General features: G+C 42.0%; 1 protein-coding gene across 6 annotated transcripts in view; it reads right to left on the reverse strand.

Annotated features, from left to right (window-relative positions):
• Positions 1 to 27494, reverse strand: part of LOC139560502 (adhesion G protein-coupled receptor L2-like) — a 113885-nt gene extending 86391 nt beyond the window's left edge. For 2 of the 6 annotated variants that reach the window (XM_071377356.1, XM_071377354.1), the window contains exon 1: positions 26871 to 27487. The gene's annotated coding sequence lies outside the window, so the exon portion shown is untranslated. Of the gene's footprint in view, positions 1 to 26870 lie in introns of all 6 variants that reach the window. The other 4 variants (XM_071377358.1, XM_071377357.1, XM_071377352.1 and 1 more) reach the window with 3 other exon arrangements.
• Positions 27495 to 27857: the final 363 nt, after the last annotated feature.

Genomic DNA, 27857 nt, shown 5'->3' on the forward strand with positions numbered 1-27857 from the left:
CTACATAAGCGTACATATGGCCCATTATCAGCAACCATCACTCCTGTGTTCCAATGGCACGTTGTGTTAGCTAATCCAAGTTTATCATTGTAAAAGGCTAATTTATCATTAGAAAAACATTTTGCAATTATGTTAGCACAGCTGAAAACTGTTGTCCTGATTAAAGAAGCAATAAAACTGGCCTTCTTTAGACTAGTTGAGTATCTGGAGCATCAGCATTTGTGGGTTCGATTACAGGCTCAAAATGGCCAGAAACAAAGACTTTTCTGAAACTCGTCAGCTATTCTTCTTCTGAGAAATGAATGCTATTCCATGCGAGAAATTACCAAGAAACTGAAGATCTCGTACAATGCGGTGTACTACTCCCTTCACAGTACAGCGCAAACTGGCTTTAACCAGAATAGAAAGAGGAGTGGGAGGCCCCGGTGCACAACTGCACAAGAGGACAAGTACATTGGAGTGTCTAGTTTGAGAAACAGACGCCTCACAAGTCCTCAACTGGCAGCTTCATTAAATAGTACCCCCAAAACACCAGAGGTGACTCTGGGATGCTGGCCTTCTAGGCAGAGTTACTCTGTCCAGTTCTGTGTTATTTTGCCCATATTAATCTTTTATTTTTATTGGCCAGTCTGAGATATGGCTTTTTCTTTGCAACTCTGCCTAGTAGGCCAGCATCCCGGAGTTGCCTGTTGACGTTGAGACTGGTGTTTTGAGGGTGCTATTTAATGAAGCTGCCAGTTGAGGACTTGTGAGGCGTTGTTTCCCAAACTAGACACTAATGTACTTGTCCTCTTGCTCAGTTGTGCACTGGGGCCTCCCACTCCTCTTTCTATTCTGGTTAGAGCCAGTTTGTGCTGTTCTGTGAAGGGAGTAGTACACAGAATTGTATGAGATATTCAGTTTCTTGGCAATTTCTCGCATGGAATAGCCTTCATTTCTCAGAACAAGAATAGACTGAATAGTTTCCGAAGAAAGTTATTTGTTTCTTGCCAATTTGAGCCTGTAATTGAATTAGCCTTTTAAAATGATAAACTTGGATTAGCTAACACAACGTGCCATTGGAACACGTTGATGGTTGCTGATAATGGGCCTCTGTACCCCTATGTAGATATTCCATTAAAAATCAGCCGTTTCCAGCTACAATAGTCATTTACAACATTAACAATCTATTTCTGATCAAGTTGATGTTATTTTAAATGGACAAAAAAATATTATTTTCCCTCAAAAACAAGGACATTTCTAAGTGACCCCAAACTTTTGAACGGTAGTGTACATGTTAGCAAACAAGAACACACAAACACACACGCATGCAAGCAAATACACATACACACACCTTGACCTGCACAAAAACAAAACAAACACACCAAGGAGACTACTATCCGGTACACATGACTTAACCTAGTTCATGATGTACTATCTATATTTAACTTCCAGAATGTGACCTTGTCCATACAGACGTGTCATCATGAACACAGTACGCAGCATTTTACACTTTGAAGTGTGGAGGACGCCACGAGAGGATCATTTGCGTTTCTGTGTTCTCCTCTCCAGAGACACTTATCAACTACCCTGATTATTTTATAATGAACCTAAATTTGAGCAGCGCAGCGCTCGGTTCTGATCACTCTCTGGGCTCCACTAATGCACTGCTAAGATATATTTATGGCAGCACACACATAGAAAACATTGTGTTGGGAACTTCTATATGCATTAGCATACAGAGTCATCATTTAAATCTCCATTATGGATTCATTCTTTAAAATGGCTCTATGGGTGGCTGGAGAGTCCTGTTTTGAACAGGCTAACTAAACATAGTGCACATAGCCTACAGACCCAAGGGTAATTTATCTTGCTTTGAGGTCAAATCTGCCACAAACTGTTGTACTGTGCGGCGCCAAGCTAACACACACGAGGCTATGATGATATATCAGTTAGAAGATAGGTGGTGCTTTCAGACACAGAGACAGAGATAGAGAGAGTGAGATGTGATTATTTGTTCGGAAATGACTTATCTAGCCGCAGTAGGCCACCAGATCAGATAACACAGTGGAGCGGCAGTGGAAACGCTACTCCATCTCAGAGCGGCCCAAAACAACATGAGCCTTGCTAATAATCGCTGGTACGCTGGTGTCTGAGTGACGTGTGAGGGCTGTCCTGTCACCCTGCACATGCATTTAAGGCAGGAGACCAGAAAAATGGTTTCCATTCAGTCCCCCCCCCCCCTACCCCCCTCCTCCAACCGAGGCCACACGTGACTGTGCCGCCCTCCCCTAGCGCTTTACACATTTATCATCCGCAAATATGAGTCCTGGAGGCAGGGGGTTTAAGGAAGGACGCATGGTGGTTGACCGGTGGAGACTGGAGAGACAGGGGGTTTATGGGGTAGAGGGTAAACCCCTCCCCAATACCCCCTACCTACTAACCCCTCTGCCCTGCTGGGCTGGCTCAACCGCTGATTCCAACTAGACACCAGGGGGCGAGGGGCCTGCAGAGCCTGGGGTTCCCTCCCTGCCTCCCGCACAGCCTGCCCCGGGGCCCCTTTCTCCTCCTGCTCAGTACTACTCAGACCCACCCGCAACGTCGCCCCGCTGAGTAACATGTTCCCTTTCTCCCTTAAGCTAGCTGAGGAGCTCACCCCCCCCAACCAGCCGTTTTGTTTGGCGGGGTTTCTGGACTGGATTTGGTCAGACTTGAGATAAAAGGATTAGCAGATTAACATGAAGACGGTTTCTGCGAGTGCTGACAGACGTATCATAGTTTTACGTCGGGGAAGGAAGGGAAGATTGCGGTAGGTGCTGGGTGGCTTCCTCGAGCAGAAAATGACTTAAAGAGGTAAGTGAGGCGTAGTTAACCCCTGGGAGATGGTGTGTTTATGTGGACAAATGATCTACAGCACAGCTCCTCCAAGCAGCAAGGGAATTATTGAGGTTACTTGTTACTCGACCAGGAAGGAATAACCACATCTCGTTCTAATACCATCATCGCCATGGCAGCAGCTATAGTAATAATTGTATACCAAACCCAGTTATGACTTACTGTCACCAGCTACATTAACCAACTTTAATAATAACCCTGAAATCTTCTAGAATCGTTAGAAGTTATTAACTCATCATCTGTACTTTTTGGCTCAATGTTCCCCCATAAAGGAATAGGAATGAATCTCTTCCTGTATTTGCTCTTTCTATTAACAGTATATCATCCCAGACACCCAGAATCCATCACAGGGGATGAAAAATGACGTGCAAACATCGAGAACATCTGTTTTTCTTTTTCTCCCACCCATAGACAGCGAGAAGAGCGAGGAGACAAATGTATCATCAGTCTGGAGGATCGAGAAAAAACACCACAGTGCAAACAAATGTTTCATGTTATCAGAGGAATGATAGGGAGAGAAAAAACAAGCAAGCATTTCAAAGGGGAAGGCAAGCAATTAAATTGTAATTAGAATAAATGGATGGAAAGAGACAGGCCACATGTCCTAGCATGAAATACGAGGCTGTTTGGGGCAGCAGCAGGCTGAATGAATGTGAAGCTTCTTTGACAAAGCTTGTGGCTGCCTCAAGCTGGAGGAGACCGGCAAAAGAGTAGCCCAGAGAGAGAGAGCGCGAAAGAGAGAGAGTCTAGAGAGAGCGAGAGTGGGGGTCCAGGGTTTTCTAAGAAGGTAGTAACTGAATAGATGAGAGAGAGAGAGAGAGGAGAGGGAGAGAAGAATGGGAAGGGAGGAAAAAGAAATGGGCGGGAGGGTCACTGGGAATGATTGACAGCTTGTGAGTATGGCTTGACCTGCTGGGTTCGCCCCCCAGTATTCTCAACAGGCTTAGAGAAGGACAAAATAAAGCCGCAGGAATGTTAATTTATTTTCAATTGTTAGTGCCAGGGACGGGGAGAGAAATAAAGAGTGCATATATACATATCAAGTGAGACTGGGACACAACTAGAGCAAGTAAGTAGTCCTGGACTGGTGTAAGCTTGAAGCTTTCAGTTGAAATAAAGATGTGGGCATGTGTGTTCTGTATGTGTTCCACTCTGGACCTCACAGGCACAATGCTTCAGTCCTTTCGCCCTCTCTGACTAACTAATTTGGGGAACTGTCCACCCCACAACAACAGCCTACACTCAAGAAAGAAATAACAACATGTATACTGACACTTCTGATTTCTGATACTTTTTATAAACAAGAACATGACAAATGGTGTGGAACTAGAATTGTTGTTACTTTCGGTACTTCAAATGTGTCTCACGTCGTCTATTGATTGAGAGAGGATCAAGTCTCACTGGGAGTCTGGGCTATATCACCACTTATACTGCACAGAAGTTAACACACTTAACTAATGCAACACGGCATGTAGAAATGTTGAAACTGTTAATTACTGTTTGCAAAATAATGTCCATTATAGGCTAGAACACTTTACATTGCTAGAAGACACCGGAATATTCCAGCTTTGTAGGCTAACTTTGCTTGCTAGCTTACAGCTGAAGTTAACAATTCACTACCCAGTACTTTTTTGTATGATAATATGCAAACCATAATGCAAAATATTGCTGATTTCAAAGCTGATTGTCACCGAAAACGTAATTAATTCACTTAGTCTCCCCCGCCTCACATCTCTCCAAGTCAAGATCATCTTTGGTTGAAACTCGAACTGACTGAGTGAAGTCATGGGTCTTTTTTTCTTATTTTTTGTACACTTATTTTACCAGGTAAGTTGGCTGAGAACACATTCTCATTTACAGCAACGACCTAGGGAATAGTTACAGGGGAGCGGAGGGGGATGAATGAGCCAATTGGAAGCTGGGGATGATTAGGTGGCCATGATGGTATGAGGGCCAGATTGGGAATATAGCCAGGACACCAGAGTTAACACCCCTACCCCCTTTTTCTCCACAATTTTGATCTTGTCTGGTCGCTGTAACTCCCCAACGGGCTCGGGTGGCGAAGGTTGAGTCATGCGTCCACCGAAACATGACCCGCCAAAACGCGCTGCTTATGTGATGTGTCAGAGGAAACACTGTTCACCTGACAACCGAGGTCAGCCTGCAGGCGCCCGGCCTGCCACAAGAAGTCGCTAGAGCGTGATGAGCCAAGTAAAGCCCCCCACTGGCCAAACGCTCCCCTAACCCAGACAATGCCGGGCCAATTGTGCTCCGCCCTATGGGCCTCCCGATCACGGCCGGTTGTCATACAGCCCGGGATCAAACCCAGGTTCTGTAGTGACGTCTCATGTACTGTGATGCAGTGCCCTAGACCGCTGCGCCACTCAGGAGGCCCTAGTGCCATGGGATCTTTAGTGACCAAAGTCAGGACACGCGTTTAACATTCCATCCGAAAGACGGCACCCTATACAGGGCAATGTTCCCAATCGCTGCCCTGGGGCATTGGGATATTTTTGTTTTTAGACCAGAGGAAAGAGTGCCTCCTACTGGCCCTCCAACACTACTTCCAGCAGCATCTAGTCTCATCCAGGGACCGATTAGGACCAACCCTGCTTAGCTTCAGAGGCAAGCCAGCAGTGGGATGCAGGGTGGTATGCTGCTGAGTCTTAAAGAGTGACTGACTTCAAAAAGCAACAAATCCCTTTGAAAACGGCCTATGGGGCATCGGTATGAGTCCGAAACAGTTATTCTAGTGTCAAAATGTTACACTGCAAAGTGTAAATAGGATCATTTGGGTCTTAAAGTCATTTTTTTCTAAAGCAGAGTTTGGAACACCCGTGGGTCACACCATGGATAATTAGGGTTAGGTTTTGATTAGACGATGTCCATTTGCCCACTAACATGGGGTGAAGAGCTATGGTGATTTCTCTCTGTCCAATAGCATTGACAGTGAGACAGGCCTGCCCTGCAGCTCCGACTGTTTACATAAGAAAACACGTGGCACATTTTTTTACTTGAGAAATACTGCACCAAAAACCTTAGTGAGATATAAAATTGTGCAACTAAAACATCCTCGGCCAAAACGAACTACAGATTTCTTGAGTTATCTTAGATTCATTCTGGGGATTTTGAGGAAGTGAAATAGGCTTCCGCGTCTACAGTGTCTCATGGGGGACAAACATCATTAACCAAATGCAGAATCGGTCCCAAATGGAAGGAAAACAGATTGTTTTTCATCTGTAGCCCCATGGAATCAGCCAAAACAATCTCAATAACTCAACACATGCACACACACACCTACACGCCTACTGAATATGCATTCACCTGTATTGTGAATAGGCCTATAGGCTACTTCTTGATTTACCCAATTTATCAAGAGATTTACCATTCAAATAAATGATTACCATTATGCTATGTAGTTAGATTGCTAGAGAAGTCAAAGTGATTGCATGATTTTATAATTGCTTAATTAATGGGCACATTCAAAAATCAAACATTTAAAATGTAATGATATTGAACTCAAAACATCAATCTGGATCAACTGCCATTTTGTGACTTTGGCTAATATGCCTTCTTTTATGCAGTGGTATCATTTTGGTATCGAGTATCATGATACTAACCCTGTTAACGGTATAGAAGTCAAAATTCTGGTATCGTGACAACACTAGGTTAGGGTGTGTTCTAGTTGGGATCTACAGGAACTGACTGATAAAATAAAGACCCCCAGATAATTATTTGTCCTCTATGCATCCCAACGCTACCCAGGAACACTTTGTCTTAACTGTCCCTGTCTGTCAGGGTTAGGGCTGCGCTCCTCCCTCCCCCCGCTACCCCCACCCCTCCCCCTCTCCTAAGGGAAATTATGTCACTTCCTTAGCTCTGTCAGTGGTGCAGACAGAGCACTTGTCATGGCTGCCAGTGATGGAGATAGGCGCTCGCCAGGCATGACAGTCAAGTGGGAGGAGGGTTCAGCACTGTGGAGCTGATAAGATATTTTTGGGACAGGGGCAGGAAGGGGGGAGCGGGGAAAAACATGAACAGGTAGCTGCATGGTATTCATAGGGTCGACGACAGTTGGTTGGTGAATTTCGAGGCTCTCTGCCAACAGATTGAAATGATAGATAAAGAGTGCCAACGGGCACAGAGAGAGAAAGAGAGAGTGAGAGAGAAAGATTGGTGAGAAGGATGGTGAGAAGGATGGCGAAATTGAGGGAAGGATGGCAAAATTGAGAGGGAGGAGAGAGGTAGCCTTTAGAAAATCACTAGAATAGAGAAAACAGCAAAGTCAAATATTGTGGTTAGCAGAAAGTGGACAAATTAAAATTAATTGGCAGAAATAGGAGTGGGAAATTGATGTACGAAAGGCAGAGAGGAGTATGAATTATATTGTACTGAATGAGCAGAAACAAGTGTGGGAACTATAAAAAGTCAGTCAACACTATCCTCATCATCATAATTTCCACCATCACTACTACAATATTTACCCAGCAGAATTATCATTGCCTAATTACTAAGTTCGGAACCTGTCTTGACATTACATCGACTTATGTTACATTTAAAAATGTCCTGTTAAAAATATTCCTCCTCATCTTTAGCCTTTAGCTTCTCATCCAGACCCATTTCTAAAAGGTTACAGGGGCTTAATGAGCACAATGTAATCTATGAATTTGAAGAAGAAAAAGAAGAATCAGAATAATCAGAAGAGGAAAAAGCCTTTAAATGTCAGTTTCATTCATAGAGATTCTATTAAATTACTAGAGGTGCATATGTCATTAACCCTCAAAGTTCCATAATGGGGCGAAAATGGCAGCCATCTTGGCCAGGGAGAAATTCTAAACTAGTCTAATTGGAATGAATGGCAGTAGAGGCATAGGTGATGCATTTCCTGATTTTACTTATGCAGGAAAATAATAGTAAGGCATGTGATGTATCAGAAATTGTGTAATGAAATTATAGTCAACCGAAAATATAATATAATTATAAATACAGTTTATACAGGTTATATACCAATTTTCTGTATAAATTGCCTCTAAAATATATTTAAACAGACCACACATGTCTCAGATTATGTTTTCTTGGAAAGCTTTGAGTGCTATTATATGATACAATTTCAGTGCTTGTTGCATTTACAACTTGTCTATGTCCTATCATCAACTGATTTGAACCAGTGTAGTGGCTGTGAATTGACTGCATTGTTTGAATGGATTGTTGGCATATTGGGAGTTAATTTGGAATCATTCATCTAAAACTGTTTGGCTAGCTAGCTGACACACATACAGTGCAGACACATTCTTCACATTCATTGTTTTACACAGTATCTTATCAGAGCACTGGCAAACCATGGTTGACCTTTGGACCATCATAAGAAAGTTAATGTCCATTTCAGTATTCTAATTCTATGGTTTCCTTAACCGATACTACACCCCTCTCTCTGTTCCATGAAGAATCAGAATCAAAATAATCAGAATCAAAAAGTGGAAAAAGCCTTTAAATGTCAGTTTCATTATCCAATACTAGATCTCTCTCTCTCTCTCCCTCCCTCCCTCTCTCTCTCCCTCCCTCTCTCCCTCCCTCTCTCCCTCCCTCCCTCCCTCTCCAGCTTGGTAGTGAAATTAACAGGCTGACCTTCCCACAGTGAGTTAAACAGTGAAGGTCAGTTAGAGGAGCAGCATCTCAACCCCTGAAATGTCACACAGAGCTCTTCTTTTCAATCAGTCAGTTCTTCATATACTCACACTAAAATACACCCTCCTCCACGCCTTGTTCTCTCGCTCACGCACTCCTCCACATACACACGGATGCGGGCATTAACGCGCATGTACACACACAAACAATCGTTTGCTAAATGTGAAAACATGGTGAGAACATTGGCTGCAGGACATGAACAGATAGATTCCCCTGCAGGTAATGTGGTAGGAACTTTACACCTACTAAGGTTAAATATACAGTGCCTTCAGAAAGTATTCACACCCCTTGACTTTTTCCACCTTTCGTTGCGTTACAGCCTGAATTTAATATGAATTACATTTGTGTCACTGGCCTTACACACCCCATAATGTCAAAGTGGAATTATGTTTTTGAATCTTTTACAAATGAATTCAAAATCAAAAACTGAAACATCTTGAGTCAATAAGTATTCAACCCCTTCGTTATGACGAGCCTAAATAAGTTCAGGAGTAAACATTTGCTTAACAAGTCACATAATAAGTTGCATGGACTCACGCTGTGTGCAATAATAATGTTTAAAAATATTTTTGAATAACTACCTCATCTCTGTACCTCACACATACAATTATCTGTAATGTCCCTCAGTCAAGCAGTGAATTTCAACCACAGATTCAACCACAAAGACCAGCGAGGGTTACAAACGACTCGCAAAGAACCGGCATTTATTGAATAACCCTTTGAGTATGGTGAAGTTATTAATTCCACTTTGGATGGTGTATCAATACACCCAGTCACTACAAAGATACAGGCGTCCTTCCTAACTCAGTCGCCAGAGAGGAAGGAAACCACTCTGGGATTTCACCATGAGGCCAATGGTGACTTTAAAATAGTTGTAGAGTTAAATGGCTGTGATAGGAGAAAACTGAGGATGGATCAACAACATTGTAGTTACTCCACAATACTAACCTAAATGACAGAGTGAAAAGAAAGAAGCCTGTACAGAATACAAATATTCCAAAACACATGCTTTCACTTTGTCATTATGAGGTATTGTGTGTAGATGAGAATAAATGTTAGAATAAAGAATAAATGTTCAATTTAGGCTGTAACAGAACAAAATGTGAAATAAGTTAGGGGGTGTGAATACTTTCTGAAGGCACTGTATTACACTGTGCCTCTACCTATCTATCTACACAAGGGTTCCCCAACTGGTGACCCGCAGGTGGGGTTTTATTTGCCCCCTCTAGTTTTCTGAGCCCCCCAAAAATAGTTTTTTGTTTATTTTTGTTGGACATAAAAGATTAAAAACGCATGGAAATTCGCTCCAAGTGATTTTAATTTAAGAAAACTGTTCCCACTCATACTAAAGAGACATGTGATCCTATACAAATGTAAGCAAGGTTTGAAATTATTATATTATAGTCAAACATATCTGTTTCGGCTTCTTGCGGTCAAATTACAGTCTAGAAATTATTTGTAATTATGTTCCACTCAAGGAAAAAAAATTGGCAAGCGACTGAATCTAGTTGATTATCCCTGATCTACACTCTCAGTGAGGTAGAATGTAGTGTGTGACAAAAGGAGTATGTAAGCCCAAGTACCAGTCAAAAGTTTGGATTCACCTACTCATTCAAGGGGTTTTCTTTATTTTTACTATTTTCTACATTGTAGAATAATAGTGAAGACATCAAAAATATGAAATAACACATATGGAATCATGTAGTAACCAAAAACAAATCAAAGCTGTCATCAAGGCAAAGAATCTCAAATATAAAATAGATTTTGATTTAACACTTTTTTGGTTAGTACATGATTCCATATGTGTTATTTCATAGTTTTGATGTATTCATTATTATTCTACAATGTATAAAATAGAAAAAAATAAGAAAAACCCTGGAACGAGTAGCTGTGTCCAAACTTTTGACTGGTACTGTATATCTATTGAATGTAAACTAGTAACACTGGAGCTAGCTAGTTAGCTGGGGGAGGGAAAAGTTAGAGCTACTGTATTTCATTGCCAATCCTGAACCCTCCTGTATAAAACATATGCATTTCCTAGAGGAAATAAGAAACTGGTTTGACCTGGCTAATAATTTAATTCTCGCTTTCAAAGAGATTCCTACAAGAGACCGCTGGGTCATACTTAAACCAGCCCATTTTCTTATGGATATTTTTTACTGTAAGCTGAGTTTCTCACACACACACACACACACACACACACACACACACACACACACACACACACACACACACACACACACACACACACACACACACACACACACACACACACACACACACACACACACACACACACACACACACACACACACACACACACACACACACACACACACACACAATTTTACATGTAAATCTTTTGAATCCCCCCAAAAATTGTTTGTTGTCCTTTCAGACAACAGACAAAATCGAGAAATAAGAAACAGCTATAGCCCAATGCTTCAAACAAAGCAAGAGACCTGCAGTGGATTCAAAGCTTTTCCTTCGCTGCAAAGTTGGTCTTATTCTGTAACTAAGCCCATTACTGTAAAAGAAGACTGGGTCTGGAACAGAAGACGCCCTGCCCTCTTTTTATTGTATTTTCAGCCCCCCCCCCCTTCTTTTTTCTCCTCCTCTTCTATTAGGCCTACATCATTCCTTTGGGTGTTTGTATAGTGTCCCTTAGTTACCTCTGAAGACACCCAGCAGGTTGGCAGCGGCAGGCAGGCAGCCCAGAGAGTTAAAAGCCTGCCCTGTCTCACTCATAGGAACAAGGCCATCAATAATTCACCGTCATCGGGAAGCATTATCTAACAGGCTGATAAAACATTTAAAATGGTGGGTGACAACACGGAAACCGCGAAGACGTGCGCCGTAAGAGAAGGAACGTAAGAGGAGGACACTGCAGGTGGCAAAGGAGGAGGAAGTGCTAAATGACTTAAATGTAATGTAAATGTAAGTTCATTCCTAACAGATGTGACACTGCTGCAGTTAAAGATGAACTGGGCGAAGACGAAGTCTCACTTCCAACGGTACTCTGATGGGTTACCTACTCCTCTGAGGCCAATTTACTCATTACACATCAAGTACAGAATCTGCCTTACTAAACAACTGTAAAGTGAATGTACTCTGTGCTAGCCAGCTATACACTGCGCAGCCTTCAGTCTGGTTTAACTGCTAAGCTAGCTACCCACTGGAGGAGTAACTAAATTAAACTAAATAACGGCACTGGAAGTGAATGAAAGACCAGCCTATTGCGGTGCATCTCTTTGTGTGCACCATAACAGTTGAAGTATAGGCTGTAAGTGGAGGTGGAAGCATTCACTGGCCTGTATTAACAACTAGGCCTTTCTCAGTGAAAAGAGAAATCCCTTTAAGCCCAGATCAATTACACCCAGGCTCGGCTGTAATTAAAATGTCCTAACAAAAGGTCCAGGAGCGCATGACACAAACCTGCATGCTGAAAATAAGCCTTGTTCAATCTATAGCAAGCAAGGATTGGTTGGAAAGGGTTTGGGTTTAAGATTCAGCTCGGGTTTCCTATAGGCATGGTGTATGGTATGCTAAACTTCAAAGAAATCTTTTCATGTTTCTTCACATCGTTTTATTCTGCTTGATATGACATTATTTCCCTCATTAAGATGGGTATGGTAGGGTTATATACAGCACATTTACCATGAGGTAAATAGCATATACTATACATCAAGTACATCATCTACTCAAAACCTTTTACAAAATCCTGTTTGCAATCACATAAAATTAAATATTTAATTAGGGCCTATAGCCAAAAAACATTTCCACTTTTTTCTGTTACTCTAACCATCAACAAAGTAATTATTTGTTCCATTTAGGTATGTTTGATAGTTAACTGTGTTCAGCAGAGAGAAGACAGGCTGCTTACGACTCTCTAATTAAAACTGCCAGAGCAATCAGCAATCACAACTCTGCTCTCCAAATATCATCAAGATCTGATTTGCTTGGCTGATCAACAACAGAGCCCTGCTCTCGCTAGCTCTTTCTTTCTTTCTCTCCCTCCCTTTCTTTCTCTCTCTCTACCACCTCTCTCTTTCATTTTCCCTCTCATCTCTCTCTGCCTGCAGCCTCTCGGTCTTCAGGACGCTTTTGAAACGGAACAAATCATCACAACTCGAGGAAGGGAAAAAGGGGGGAATGAAGGAGTCTGGCTCTGACTCTGAATGGGACAATTGCTTTGGTTTGTTCGGTTTGTTCAGTATGCCATTTGGGTTGGGATGTTATTCTTTCCAAACATCATGCAGAAACAAGTACATAGAATTAAGAGTGAATTCTGTGTTATGAGGCCAGTCAGGCCACAACAACCCACAGGAAATAATCAGCGCAAAATAAGATAGATGATATCATCTGATTGTTGGCGGTAATGGTTGCAAAAATCTCTCTGAAAAACAGTATCCTTGGATTAACACAAACACAGAAAACCTGGGCAGTGAACAACATTCATTCAATAAATATCCAATGAGAGAGCTGTCTATCAGGCCATTCTAGTTCAGTGCAGTGCAGGCTAACAACCACTATCATGGACCAAGATAGACAGAGCCGTGTAAAAGACAGAAAAATGGACAGAGCCGTATGAAAGACTGAAAGTGTGAACTCGCCAGCTGGATAATCGGTTCCATTTGTTGCCTTCCCATCATTTCCTGGTGCTCATAGTATCTCAGATTGGGTGACAGACAGGGGGCTGCCAATCAAACGTTCAAGGACTTTGACAATGGCTTCCTCACATTGGAAACATAATGGTTCCATCTCGAGCCCCATGTGTGGCACAAACAGACAGCAAAATGGACATTAGACATGGTGGGGAGAGGAAAGGGGGGTTTCTGAAGACCACAGGTGATAGTGATGCTGTGTATATGGAAGCATTGTTTTCCACCCCCCAAAAATATATTTGAAATTGGCAATAACAGTCTTCTGATGGAAAAAATTCCTCACGTCAAATGCCAGCAATATCTTGACATTTATGTTCGGGACTTGGACAATGCACACACAAAGTAAATAAGCTTCCGCTCAACCTACAAGGAATAGAAAAATAGTTCTCTCTGTTTATAAACTCAGCAAAAAAATGAACGGCCCTTTTTCAGGACCCTGTCTTTCAAAGATAATTCGTAAAAATCCAAATAACTTCACAGATCTTCATTATAAAAGCTTTAAACACTGATTCCCATGCTTGTTCAATGAACCATAAACAACTAACGAACATGCACCTGTGGAATGGTCGTTAAGACACTAACAGCTTACAGGCGGTAGGCAATTAAGGTCACAGTTATGAAAACTTAGGACACTAAAGAGGCATTTCTACTGACTCTGAAAAACATCAAAATAAAGATGCCCAGGGTCCCTGCTCATCTGCATGAACGTGCCTTAGGCATGCTGCAAGGAGGCATGAGGACTGCAGATGTGGCCAGGGCAATAAATTGCAATGTGCGTACTGTGAGACACCTAAGACAGCGCTACAGAGAGACAGGACGGACAGCTGATCGTCCTCACAGTGGCAGACCATGTGTAACAATACCTGCACAGGACCGGTACATCCGAACATCACACCTGCGTGACAGGTACAGGATGGCAACAACAACTGCCAGAGTTACACCAGGAACGCACAATCCCTCCAGCAGTGCTCAGACTGTCCGCAATAGGCTGAGAGAGGCTGGACTGAGGGATTGAAGGCCTGTTGTAAGGCAGGTCCTCACCAGACATCACCGGCAACAATGTCGCCTATGGGCACAAACCCACCGTCGTTGGACCAGACAGGACTGGCAAAAAGTGCTCTTCACTGACGAGTCGCGGTTTTGTCTCACCAGGGGTGATGCTTGGATTCAGGTTTTTCGTCAAAGGAATGAGCATTACACCGAGGCCTGTACTGTGGAGCGGGATTGATTTGGAGGTGGAGGGTCCGTCATGGTCTGGAGCGGTGTGTCACAGCATCATCGGACTGAGCCTGTTGTCATTGCAGGCAATCTCAACGCTGTGCGTTACAGGGAAGACATCCTCCTCCCTCATGTGGTACCCTTCCTGCAGGCTCATCCTGACATGACCCTCCAGCATGACAATGCCTCCAGCCATACTGCTCGTTCTGTGCGTGATTTCCTGCAAGACAGGAATGTCAGTGTTCTGCCATGGCCAGCGAAGAGACCGGATCTCAATCCCATTGAGCACGTCTGGGACCTGTTGGATCGGAGGGTGAGGGCTAGGGTCATTCCCCCCAGAAATGTCCGGGAACTTGCAGGTGCCTTGGTGGAAGAGTGGGGTAACATCTCAAAGCAAGAACTGGCAAATCTGGTGCAGTCCATGAGGAGGAGATGCACTGCAGTACTTAATGCAGCTGGTGGCCACACCAGATACTGACTGTTGCTTTTGACCCCCCCTTTGTTCAGGTACACATTATTCCATTTCTGTTAGTCACATGTCTGTGGAACTTGTTCACTTTATGTCTCAGTTGTTGAATCTTGTTATGTTCATACAAATATTTACACATGTTAAGTTTGCTGAAAATAAACGCAGTTGACAGTGAGAGGACGTTTATTTTCTTGCTGAGTTTATTATGCAATGTGTGAATGAAGCGCAACAATTAAAATAACAAAAAATATATAATTCTCAAACAGACCCCAAAAATAATTATATCTGAATTTGGATTATGGTGGTGTGTCAGTGACCAGAAAGCCCATGGCGTCTGTTAAAAAAATTATAGTCCGACAGCTATTTGCTCAAATCCTCTGAAACAATTTTACATAGAAATTCAATGTGTCTATCATGAGAACAGGCCCGAGAGATGAATTCAAAGGAATAACATTGGTTTGATGGAATGTGACTGGCTCTCAGATAAGCAAATTCTTTGTCTTACTTGTATGCAAATATTAAAATACAAACCTTCATGCGATGAGAGAATTTATGCTAATGATGTACGCATACATGTTCATATCAATGCATTTTTTATTTATGTTTAGACTCATTTCCAGTTATGATGCATGTTAAAACCTGTGTGGATGGTGATGGCAAAGAACGATGGCGATGGCCAAAATTAACAAAGATAATCATGCAGAGTCCTGGGAGAAGACACTTTAAGTCCAGTTTTATGTAAGTCTGTCTGTTCAATCAAATGAACAATCCTTCAAAAAGGAAAGGGAAACATGACTCCAATTGTGTGGGACCTGCATATTCTAAACTTGCCATTTCTAGAAATCATTGATAACAAAAACCATAATTCGTAGCAGGCCTTAGATGGGCCTCAGCCTAATACACCCTACCAAGACAAAAGCATACCACCTGACCTCTATAAGCGCCACACTTCCTGTGACCTGAAGGTATGTCAGACCACCAAATAAAGCACATCACGTGTCCATTCCCCTGAGACAAGACTCAGAGCAGTGTCTTCTTATTCTAATGCCCTCCAGTCCAGTGGTGGTAGAGCATCACAGAGCATCTCTGAAGGTGGTCCAGGCAACTCACAGGTCATTGTTAATCTCTTGATAGTTGGAGCCTCTGGACACCTGCCCATCCATCACACCCCAGCGACACGTATCCCACTGGGACAGCTTTACACACTCCAAAGGGTTAAACACGGACCCAAAAATCATCCATCACTCAAAAAACGACCAGCCCCTCCGCTCCCCTCTGGAAGACGAGGACTTCAACAACACCAAGGGGGTTTGCTTTCTTAACAGTGGGGAAAGCGTTCCGTATTGAAAGGACTAGGGAGGGTAAGTAAGGAGGGAGCTGTTTGGTGTGAACATATCCAGGGCTGATTTGCTCTATAGCTCAGCTCCAGGGCCTCAACATATCATTAAACATCCATTTAAGAAGCAGTGGGGGAAAGTTAACTGTCATTTAAAGCACAGAGGGTGGTGAGGGAGATTTTGACCCTTTCCGATGCCCTGTTCTCAATAGAAATACCAAAGGAATACATTAAATCGAATTGGTCAGCTAACCTAACACAATGCAATTTGTTCCAGTCTCAGTCCATTTATCTAAGTGGATATAAAAAGGAGGAAGACGGATGATGAAAAAGCTATGATGGGCATTCGCGATTAAGACTAAATACTGATCAAACAAACCCATCTTCCTCGTCTTCCTCACACCCCTGTCGCCTTCATTTCCTCCCGTTAGCTCAGTCTCCATCTGTTTGTTCCTAGCTTTTGACAGTGAGTGTGTCAGAGAAACATAACAAGACAGCTGTCAAACCGGCCCCTTGTGATTGAAGATGGCAGGTGAGTCTCTCTCTCTCTGTGTGTGTGTGTGTGTGTGTGTGTGTGTGTGTGTGTGTGTGTGTGTGTGTGTGTGTGTGTGTGTGTGTGTGTGTGTGTGTGTGTGTGGAGTACTGCGTTCACTTTACGACCGGGAGGCAGGATGATCAGGGCCACTGACCCCTAAACAGACGCACCGCTTTATACGTTTTTACATCCACTGCCTCTGGAGTTGCGTACCAGATGGCTTGCTATTCCCTATATAAACTAGAGGTCGACCGATTAGGATTTTTCAACGCCGATACTGATTATTGGAGGACCAAAAGAATCCGATACCAATTAATCGGCTGATTTTTATATATATTTGTAATAATGACAATTACAACAATACTGAATGAACAATGAACCCTTTTATTTTAACTTAATATAATACATTAAAAAAATCTATTTAGTCTCAAATAAATTATGAAACATGTTCAATTTGGTTTAAATAATGCAAAAACACAGTGTTGGAGAAGAAAGTAAAAGTGCAATATGTGCCATGTAAAAAAGCCAACGTTTAGGTTCCTTGCTCAGAACATGAGAACATATGAAAGCTGGTGGTTCAATATTCCCAGTTCTTCAATATTCCCAGTTACGAAGTTTTAGGTTGTAGTTATTATAGGAATTATGACGCGTCGACTATTTCTCTCTATACCATTTGTATTTAATATACCTTTGACTATTGGATGTTCTTATAGGCACTATAGTATTGCCAGCCTAATCTCGGGAGTTGATAGGCTTGAAGTCAAACAGCGCTGTGCTTCAAGCATTGCTAACAGCTGCTGGCATACGCAGTAAAGTGCTGTTTGAATGAATGCTTACGAGCCGCCTGCTGCCTACCACCGCTCAGTCAGACTGCTCTATCAAATAATCATAGACTTACATATAATAAACACACAGAAATACATTAATATGGTCAAATCCGGAAACTATCATTTAGAAAACAAAACGTTTATTCTTTCAGTGAAATACGGAACCATTCCGTGTTTTGTCGAAAGGGTGGCAACCCCCTAAGTCTAAATATTGCTGTAACATTGCACAACCTTCAATGTTATGTCATAATTAAGTAAAATTCTGGAAAATGTATTACGGTCTTGGTTAGGAAGAAACACAGTTCGCTACGAGCCAGGCGGCCCAAACTGTTGCATATACCCTGACTCTGCTTGCACTGAACGCAAGAACAGTGACACAATTTCCCTAGTTAATATTGCCAGCTAACATACATTTATTTTAACTAAATATGCAGGTTAAAAAAAATATACTTCTGTGTATTGATTTCAAGAAAGACATTGATGTTTATGGTTAGGTACATTTGTGCAACAAATGTGCTTTTTTCGCGAAGTTGAATAAAGCTGTGATTCCATGATAAATTAACAGGCACCGGTTTGATTATATGCAACGCAGGACAAGCTAGTTAACCTAGTTATATCATCAACCATGTGTAGTTAACTAGTAATTACGGGAAGATTGATTGTTTTTTAAGATAAGTTTAATGCTAGCTAGCAATTTACCTTGGCTCATTGCAGCCACAAGGTCCTTCTGACGCTGCACTTGCGTAACAGGTGGTCAGCCTGCCACGCCGTTTCCTCATGGATAGCAATGTAATCGGCCATAATCAGCGTCCAAAATGTCCGACTACCGATTGTTATGAAAACTTGAAATCGGCCCAAATTATTCGGCCATGCCAATTAATCGGTCGACCTCTAATATAAACTCAGCAAAAAAAGAAACGTCCTATCACTGTCAACTACATTTATTTTCAGCAAACTTAACATGTGTAAATATTTGTATGAACATAACAAGATTCAACAACTGAGACACAAACTGAACAAGTTCCAAAGACATGTGACTAACAGAAATGGAATAATGTGTCCCTGAACAAAGGGGGGTCAAAATCAAAAGCAACAGTCAGTATCTGCCGTGGCCACCAGCTGCATTAAGTACTGCAGTGCATCTCCTCCTCATGGACTGCACCAGATTTGCCAGTTCTTGCTGTGAGATGTTACCCCACTCTTCCACCAAGGCACCTGAAAGTTCCCGGACATTTCTGGGGGGAATGGCCCTAGCCCTCACCCTCAGATCCAACAGGTCCCAGACGTGCTCAATGGGATTGAGATCCGGTCTCTTCGCTGGCTATGGCAGAACACTGACATTCCTGTCTTGCAGGAAATTACGCACAGAACCAGCAGTATAGCTGGTGGCATTGTCATGCTGGAGGGTCATGTATGGATGAGCATGCAGGAAGGGTACCACATGAGGGAGGAGGATGTCTTCCCTGTAACGCACAGCGTTGAGATTGCCTGCAATGACAACAAGCTCAGTCCGATGATGCTGTGACACACCGCTCCAGACCATGACGGACCCTCCACCTCCAAATCGATCCCGCTCCACAGGCCTCAGTGTAATGCTCATTCCTTTGACGAAAAACCTGAATCCAAGCATCACCCCTGGTGAGACAAAACCGCGACTCGTCAATGAAGAGCACTTTTTGCCAGTCCTGTCTGGTCCAGCGACGGTGGGTTTGTGCCCATAGGTGACGTTGTTGCCGTTGATGTCTGGTGAGGACCTGCCTTACAACAGGCCTACAAGCCCTCAGTCCAGCCTCTCTCAGCCTATTGCGGACAGTCTGAGCACTGATGGAAGGATTGTGCGTTCCTGGTGTAACTCAGGCAGTTGTTGTTACCATCCTGTACCTGTCCCGCAGGTGTGATGTTCGGATGTACCGATCCTATGCAGATGTTGTTACACGTGGTCTGCCACTGCGAGGGCAATCAGCTGTTCGTAGAAAGGCCTCTTTAGTGTCCTAAATTTCCATAACTGTGACCTTAATTGCCTACCGTCTGTAAGCTGTTAGTGTCTTAACGACCGTTCCACAGGTGCATGTTCATTAATTGTTTATGGTTAATTGATCAGGCATGGGAAACAGTTTTAAACCCTTTATAATTAAGATCTGTGAAGTTATTTGGATTTCTACAAATTATCTTTGAAAGACAGGGTCCTGAAAAAGGGACGTTTCTTTTTTTGCTGAGTTTAGTTCACTTTTGACCAGAGGTCTATAGGCCCTGGTCAAAAGTAGTACACTATATAGAGAATATGGTGCCATTTGGGACAGCAAGGTTTCTTCGCTATTAAACTGGCAATCAGCAGTTGAAACAATAAATTGAAATCCCCGCCCCTGTTTCTGTAAAAAGCTAACCACTCTCAAATTCATAGACAGATCTATGGATGCAAGGATGGAAGCAAGGACTGGCCATACATGATATCAAAAGTATAGTTTTAACCATGTTGAGGCTACAGTGTCTTCAGAATGCATTCATACCTGTTAGAAATCCCCTTTGGCAGCAATTACAGTTTTGAATCCCTCTGTAAGTCTCTAAGAGACTTTTTTTATATGCTTCAAACTCTGTCAAGTTGGTAGTTCATCATTGCTAGACAGCCATACATTTAATGTCATCTTGGTAAGCAACTCCAGTGTATATTTGGCCATGTGTTTTAGGTTATTGTCCTGCTGAAAGGTGAATTTGTCTCCCAGTGTCTGTTGGAAAGCAGACCGAACCTGTTTTTCCTCTAGGATTTTGCCTGTGCTTAGCTCTATTCCGTTTATTGTGTTGGATTTGCCACAAACATAACACTTTGCATTCAGGACAAAGTATTTTCTTTGCCACATTTTTTGCAGTTTTACTTTAGTGCCTTAATGCAAAAATGATGCATATTTTGATTCTGACAGGCTTCCATCTTTTCCGGCTGTCATTTAGGTGAGTATTGTGGATTAATTACAATGTTGTTGATCCATCCTCAGTTTTCTTCTATCACAGCCATTAAACTTTAACTGTTTTAAAAAGTCACCATTGGCCTCGTGAAATCCCTGAGCGGTTTCTTTCATCTCCGGCAACTGAGTTAGGAAGCCTGCATCTTTGTAGTGACTGGGTTTATTGATACACCATCAAAAGTGTAATTAATAACTTCACCATGCTCAAAGGGATATTTAAAGTCTGCATTTTCTTTTTTAACCCATCTACCAATCGGTGCCCTTCTTTGCGAGACATTGGAAAACCTCTCTGGTGTTTGTGGTTGAATCTGTGTTTGAAATTCACTGCTCGACTGAGGGACCTTACAGATAATTGTGTGGGGTACAGAGATGAAGTAGTCATTCAAAAATCATGTTGAACACTATTATTGCACACAGAGTGAGTCCATATGTGACCTGATAAGCACATTTCTATTCCTGAACTGATTTAGGCTTGCCATAACAAACAGGTTGAATACTTATTGACTCAAGACTTTTCAGCTTTTAATTTTAATTTAAAAAAAAAATTTTTTAAGTGTGTAGGCTAGTAACACAGTCTCAATTTAATCAATTTTAATTTCAGTCTAACACAACAAAATGTGTAAAAAGTCAAGTGGTGTGAATACTTTCTGAAGGCACTGTATATAGTGTTTCTTCACATTTACCTTGGTTTACAAACATTGGAGTAAAACAAGCTTATATTTTGGGTACTGATGGGGTACGACAATTGAACTAAGCTAATGATGCATTTATACATTATATTCGTCATGAATCAATGGGTACATATCATTCATTTATACGTGAAAAAAAATGGTTGTAGCAACTGCAGATTGAGGTCCTATCAATCAAATCAAACTGTATTTGTCACATGCTTCGTAAACAACAGGTGTAGACTAACAGTGAAATGCTTACTTATAGGCCCTCCCCAACAATAGAGAGAAAGAAAATGGAGAAATAATAGAAAAAGTAAAACATGTAATAATAAAAGTAATAAACACACAATGAGCAACTTGGCTATATACACGGGTTACCAGTACCGAGTCGATATGCAGGGGTACGAGGTAATTGAGGTAGGTATGTACATAAACACTGAACAAAAATATAAGCGCAACATGTAAAGTGTTGGTACCATGTTTCATGAACTGAAATAAAAAAATCACAAAAATCCTACTTACGCACAAAAAGCTTATTACTCTCAAATGCTGTGCACAAATTTGTTTACATCCCTGTTGTTGAGCATTTCTCCTTTGCCAAGATAATCCATCCACCTGACAGGTGTGGCATATCAAGAAGCTGATTAAACAGCATGATCATTAAACAGGTGCACCTTGTGCTGGGGACAATAAAAGGCCACTTTAAAATGTGCAGTTTTGCCACACAACACAATGCCACAGATGTCTCAAGTTTTGAGGGAGCATGAAATTGGCATGCTGACTGCAGGAATGTCCACCAGAGCTGTTGCCAGAGAATTGAAGGTTAATTTCTCTATGACAAGCTGCCTCCAACTTGGTTTCAGAGAATTTGGCAGTATGTCCAACCGGCCTCACAACCACAAACCACGCGTAACCACGCCAGCCCAGGACCTCAACATCCGGCTACTTCACCTGCGCGTTTGTTTGAGGGTTGTGTGTGTGTGTGTGTCGGGGTATTTCTGTCTGTAATAAAGCCCTATTGTGAGGAAAAAGCCATTCTGATTGGCGAGGCCTGGCTCCTCAGTGGGTGGGCCTGGCTGCCAGGCATAGGCCCACCCATCTTTGAAATTGTTGCATGTTGTTTGTTTTTTGTTCAGTATAACTACGAATAAAGTGACAGATAATAAAGAGTAGCAGCAGCATATGTGATGAGACATAAAAGTTAGTGCAAGAAAATGGTCAATGCAGATAGTTAAATAGTTAACAAAATAGCTACTGAGACTTACTATATATTTACAAGTCTTATAGCTTGGAGGTAGAAGCTGTTCAGGGTCCTGTTGGTTCCAGACCTGGTGCATCGGCACCGCTCGCCGTGCGGTAGCTAAGAGAACCGTATATTTGATTTGATACACGAGTTGGGTCCATTTTTAGGACCTTCCTTCCTCTATAGGTCACCCTGATTTATAGAAACCTGAGCTGCAAATAATGGGTTTGAGCTATGTAAATTCCAGAAGAAATAGAAAGAAAATGGAAAGAATGAGTTGTGTTCGACATCCCTATTAGGTAATGTTTGATAAGATATTAAAGAAACATTTTTATTAAATAAACACAGCAAGACCACACTCAGCAAGGCATTCTTTCACAGAAGAGCAACAGCTGCATTGCATTGAAAATAAACATTATCTCTTTAACAGAGAAACATTAGAGGCCATTGGTTGCTCAAAACAGTGCTTTACACAAAGCTCTCGAAGAGGCATCCAGAAATCTGTATTGATTTACAGTAAAACGTGTAATTAACAAAAACTGTGTTTCGTTACACAGCAGCCCTGAAATAAAAATCTATTGACCTTTTAGCTTGAATTATTATAATTATATATTTTTTTACAAAACTAATGACACAACATGGCACTTAAAGCATGTAGGCCTATTGTGCAGTTACACCTTGAGGTATCTTTATAAAAGAGCTGAGGGGAGGGGTTCTGGTGTTCATCCCAAGTATAGCCCTACTTTATACTTTTATTATGTGAGGCAATAGCAAACTAAAAGTGAGCTGTAAAGGTTTAAATTAATTTAATTTAAATCATGTTCTAGTTTTAACATTTTTGTAAAAATTAATCACAAGTCAACATATTTAAATAAGCTCCTACCAAAATCCCCAAGTGAACACGGCAACGAGTAGTTTTCTATTTTTGCTACTTACTTTGGGGATTTTGGATTGAATTATGGCGGCCTACCAACTCTGTCAATCCTAACTAAATATGCATTTGCAATCCAACACAAGAACACACACACACAGAATATTGATGTTGTACAGTTGTCTGCAATAAACAACAACATTTTTATTCTATAGCACACCACCACCCATCTCCTCTCCGGACAAAACTGGTTGGGGGAAGGTAGCTCAAGTTCTTGCCATTGAAATGCAGCCACTTTGATATGTAAATTGATAGTTACGAAAAACCACGAGAAATCACACTAGCATACATTGAAGCCATTTGCACTCAAGCTGATGTGAGATGAGATGGCACTTCCCCTGGAGACCCCGGGCCTGGACAAATGGACCAACATACAGAGATAGCGTCTGGGGCGGGGGAGCGGAGGAGTAGGGAGAAGGGGGGCAATGGGACATTTGTCCCAGTGAATTCCCCATCCCAACTCTGACATGAGTAAATGATGCTCCTGCGGTTTCTAGACCGGTACTGAAAACAAATTAGACAGGATTTCGATTTTACCATCACGAATAGGCCATTCCAGTATTTTATCAAATAACCTTGTTAAAAATGCTTATATTTTCAAGTGCATTCCCCATTATGATTTGACTAAGTTAAATAGGCCACATCACCAGTGTAGAAAATGGAATGGGCCAACACAAACAACATTTACTCCCTGTAGTGAGTTGAGTGTTGTGTCTACAGGTAAGCTACTGCATCACCTCTGTTATATATAGTTTATTAGACTAATAATTTATAAACTACGCTTTTCTAAGCGCTAACTTTTACTATACCACAGGTCAGTATAGTCTACCTGTCTATCCATCATTCATAGTGACAATAGTGGTTGGTAGATCATTTGTCCAGATGTGCAATAGGCTAACTAGCAATCATACCACACATAAAAGCCACATCATTGCGCATGAAATGACAGCGAAGACATGGTACATTCAGCTTAAAAAGCTCTGCTATTGATCTTGTTTAGGGACAATACAATTATCCTACCGAGCGGCTATTTTCTTGCGCATATATATTGTTTCTATGCAGATTTTAGAATATTCACATTAAAATCTGTCAAAATTGGATGGAAACCCAGCTAGACACCCTAAAGACTCTAGCAAGTGCGCTAGTCCAATGTCACTTTGATTATGCCTGCACATCATGGTTCACCAGCAGCCCCAAACATCTAAAGAATAAGCTACAGGCCAGCCAAAACAAGCTTGTAAGAACCGTACCTAAAATCCCCCCTCATACTCATCTGGAGGTTGAGCATTTTGTTGTCTGCATCTCTGTAATTGTATATGTATTTATGTATAAAAATAGACCACAATGGAATTAAGTCCCCGACTTTATTGTTCAATACAGATGACTTAAAAAAACTTTGTACTGTGCATTTTTTTTTTTTAACTACTGACAAATAAAATCAACCCGAGTGGCGCAGCGGTCTAAGGCACTGCATCTCAGTGCTAGAGGCGTCACTACAGAACCTGGATCGATTCCAGTTTGTACCTCACCCGGCCGTGATTGGGAGTCCCATAGGGCGGCGCACAATTGGCCCAGTGTCGTTGGGGTTAGGCCGGTGCAGGCCGTCATTGTAAATAAGGATTTGTTCTTAACTGACTTGCTTAGTTAAATAAAGGTTAAATAATTGAATAAAAAATCCAAACTGTGCAGTGGCCATTTGGTGAATGGAAAGAGACATCTGTTACGGAACACCAAAAAGTTTAATGACACTCGGAGATTGTCAAACTAAGCCTTCGATACTGGATAAGCCTACAAGGCAGGGAGAGATAAATGTTATGTTTGTCGTGATTGGAATAGTCTACGTATTGTGGTGTTGAACAAGTAAAACATTATATTGAAGTGCCCAACATCGGTATGCTTTGTACATTGGTTGTGCAGTGCATTGGCACATAAACCTGTTGGTGGAAAACGTGTTGCATATATTCTATACAATTATAAATATGGCATCAAAATGTTGAAAATCTGATTTCCCCCCAGCTGATCATTGACTGCAGCCAGCTCTGATCGTAGTGTGATGAAACAGGCAGGGAGGGTGAACTCCTCCGTGCATACTGATGTGGCAAAGTCAATATTCAGGGTTATAAACAGGGTCGCCACAGTTATTGTTATTTGCGGTAGTAAACATTATTTTGAGTTAATTCTATGAGGAGGGGAGGGTGTGCAATTTATTTTACCGTACAAGGGGAGGGTCATGTGAAAATATTTGTAATGTTGGGGGGGTGCATTTTTTTTATGACACCTTGAGTTGGGCCAGCCCCCCCTCCCCTCTAAATTTCGACCTGTCCCTTAAACGAATGCTGTATTTGATGCCTTTAGTAGCCTAGGCCTCTCTCTATTCACGGCAGCACATCAAATATTGTTTTTTGTCACATGTGCCGAATACAACGGGTGTAGACCTTACAGTGAAACGCTTACTTACAAGCCCTGAGATGCTGAGCTCTCAGGGGCAATAAGATAAGGCACTGGCGTGTGTGTGCGTGTCATCACACATGGTTGGCTTAGATATCTGTGAATTATACATGTTCAGTGAAATTATCTCATGTTACAGCCGTGGAGTGGAGAGGTCGATGAAGACAGCACCTGACTTAGGTCCTTGTGTCCACAGGATTACATGTAATGGGCGATGTTACATTTATTTGACAGTGTCACTGCACTTCTGTAATTGAAAGCGTGTTACCTAGAAAAATAATTATAGCCAAGCCACCATAATGCACATAAATTGTCATTTTCTTTCAAATCCAAGGTGACTATGCTACTGTCTCTTTTACAGTGACTCACCCAACACCTCAGCATCACAGGTGAGATATATTCTAATGATCACAACCGAGAGAACAAGAACGCCTCATTTCGAGACAGACATAATAAAACACATAATACTATATTTCAGTTAGTAGCCCTCTTATCCATCCATTAATTAATTGCATGTCATTGTATAACTAGCCTAGATTTTTTTTCTCATTCATAGTTTGAATTGAATCAAATTCAGAGCAACGATGGCCGTTGAAGAAACCACATCTGGATAAGCCTCATGCAACTTTTTTATATATACGTATATAACCCATGGCCCGGAGTCGCTTAATGTGAGAACCACTGATGTCTGGTAAAATGCAATTATTTCATTTATTCAGAATGTACAATCTTTAGGCTGGTATGTTATAGAATGCAGTAGCAGACAGACCTCATTTTCACAGAGACTGGTTTATTTTCAAGCGATGTCAATAACAAGCAATCTGTAAGTGTTTTTAAAATGGAGTGAAATTCGATAAAATGTCAGTTAGTGACTTGTACCACACCGATATCGTAAGGAATGAAGTGTCTATTTTCTCAACTCAGCCTCTAAAAACTCCCACCTTTATCACAAACAGGCTCACAAGCGTACAGACGCGATGATGGAATGCTCTGCCAATGTTTGAATACTTACATTTGAGGTGAACAGTCCCAAATGGTGTTTGACGAATATTTCGGTTTGGCATTGAAGGAACACGGAGAGAGTGGTCACCCCTTTAGCAGGCTAGAGGCCCCCCTCAAACTCGGAATACGCAGCGGGCAACACAAAGACGTCCGTGGTTCCGATGCATGCTCCAATTACGAGGGACAGATCGTGTTGTTTCTTGTGGCAGGTATCTCTCTCTCCAAGTCCATGCGTCCCCAAGGACCGGACAAACTGTTCCTTAGCGAGATGCTGTTCGGAACTATTAATCAATAGTTTTTTTCCCATATCCCCCTCGCACGCATCCACATTTTCCCTTCGATTGGACACAATGAATTCAAAAACTGCACGGCTCCAATGTTATTGTAGCCTAAAAGAGGCGAATGAGAAGCATATCATCACATATCCTAAAAATAAAACATGCAGTCGTATTCCACGACGATGTCAAGCCTTTCGGAAAGTCGCCAATACAATGCTGAAACAGTCTACAATGCGACTATAGTTCGGGGGCCTGTGTCTGTGCGTCGGGCTTGTGCTCCAGGCAATCTCTGCGCTGCTCCAATCACACACCGATCTGCCAGCGCCAGTCGGACTCCTAAACCAAAAAATACGAGGAGAAACGTTGGGCCGGCTCCCCGCTCTGCAACAGCTGGCTTTCAATGGGCCACCCTAAAACCTGGGGCGGATCATGCAAAAGGCAGGAAGGGACTGGTGTCTGGTGCTTTCAGCCGTTTTCTATAGGATTTGTCTATGAAGAATAGGTCCCCTAAAGGCAGGAGCTGGTAGCTGGATATTGATAGTGATAACAGGGACTGTCAAATAGCCTACAGATTGCAAGATTCATCTAAACACAGTGTATAATATATGGGTCTGTGAAATATGTCATTCATTTCAATGTGGGCTATTTTTATGGCACTCAGTAGATTCATACTCATTCTCACAACAGGAGTTGTCACTACTAAAGAAAAACAGGAAAAG

Source organism: Salvelinus alpinus, chromosome 30, assembly GCF_045679555.1.
Source record: "Salvelinus alpinus chromosome 30, SLU_Salpinus.1, whole genome shotgun sequence".
Classification (NCBI taxonomy): domain Eukaryota; kingdom Metazoa; phylum Chordata; class Actinopteri; order Salmoniformes; family Salmonidae; genus Salvelinus; species Salvelinus alpinus.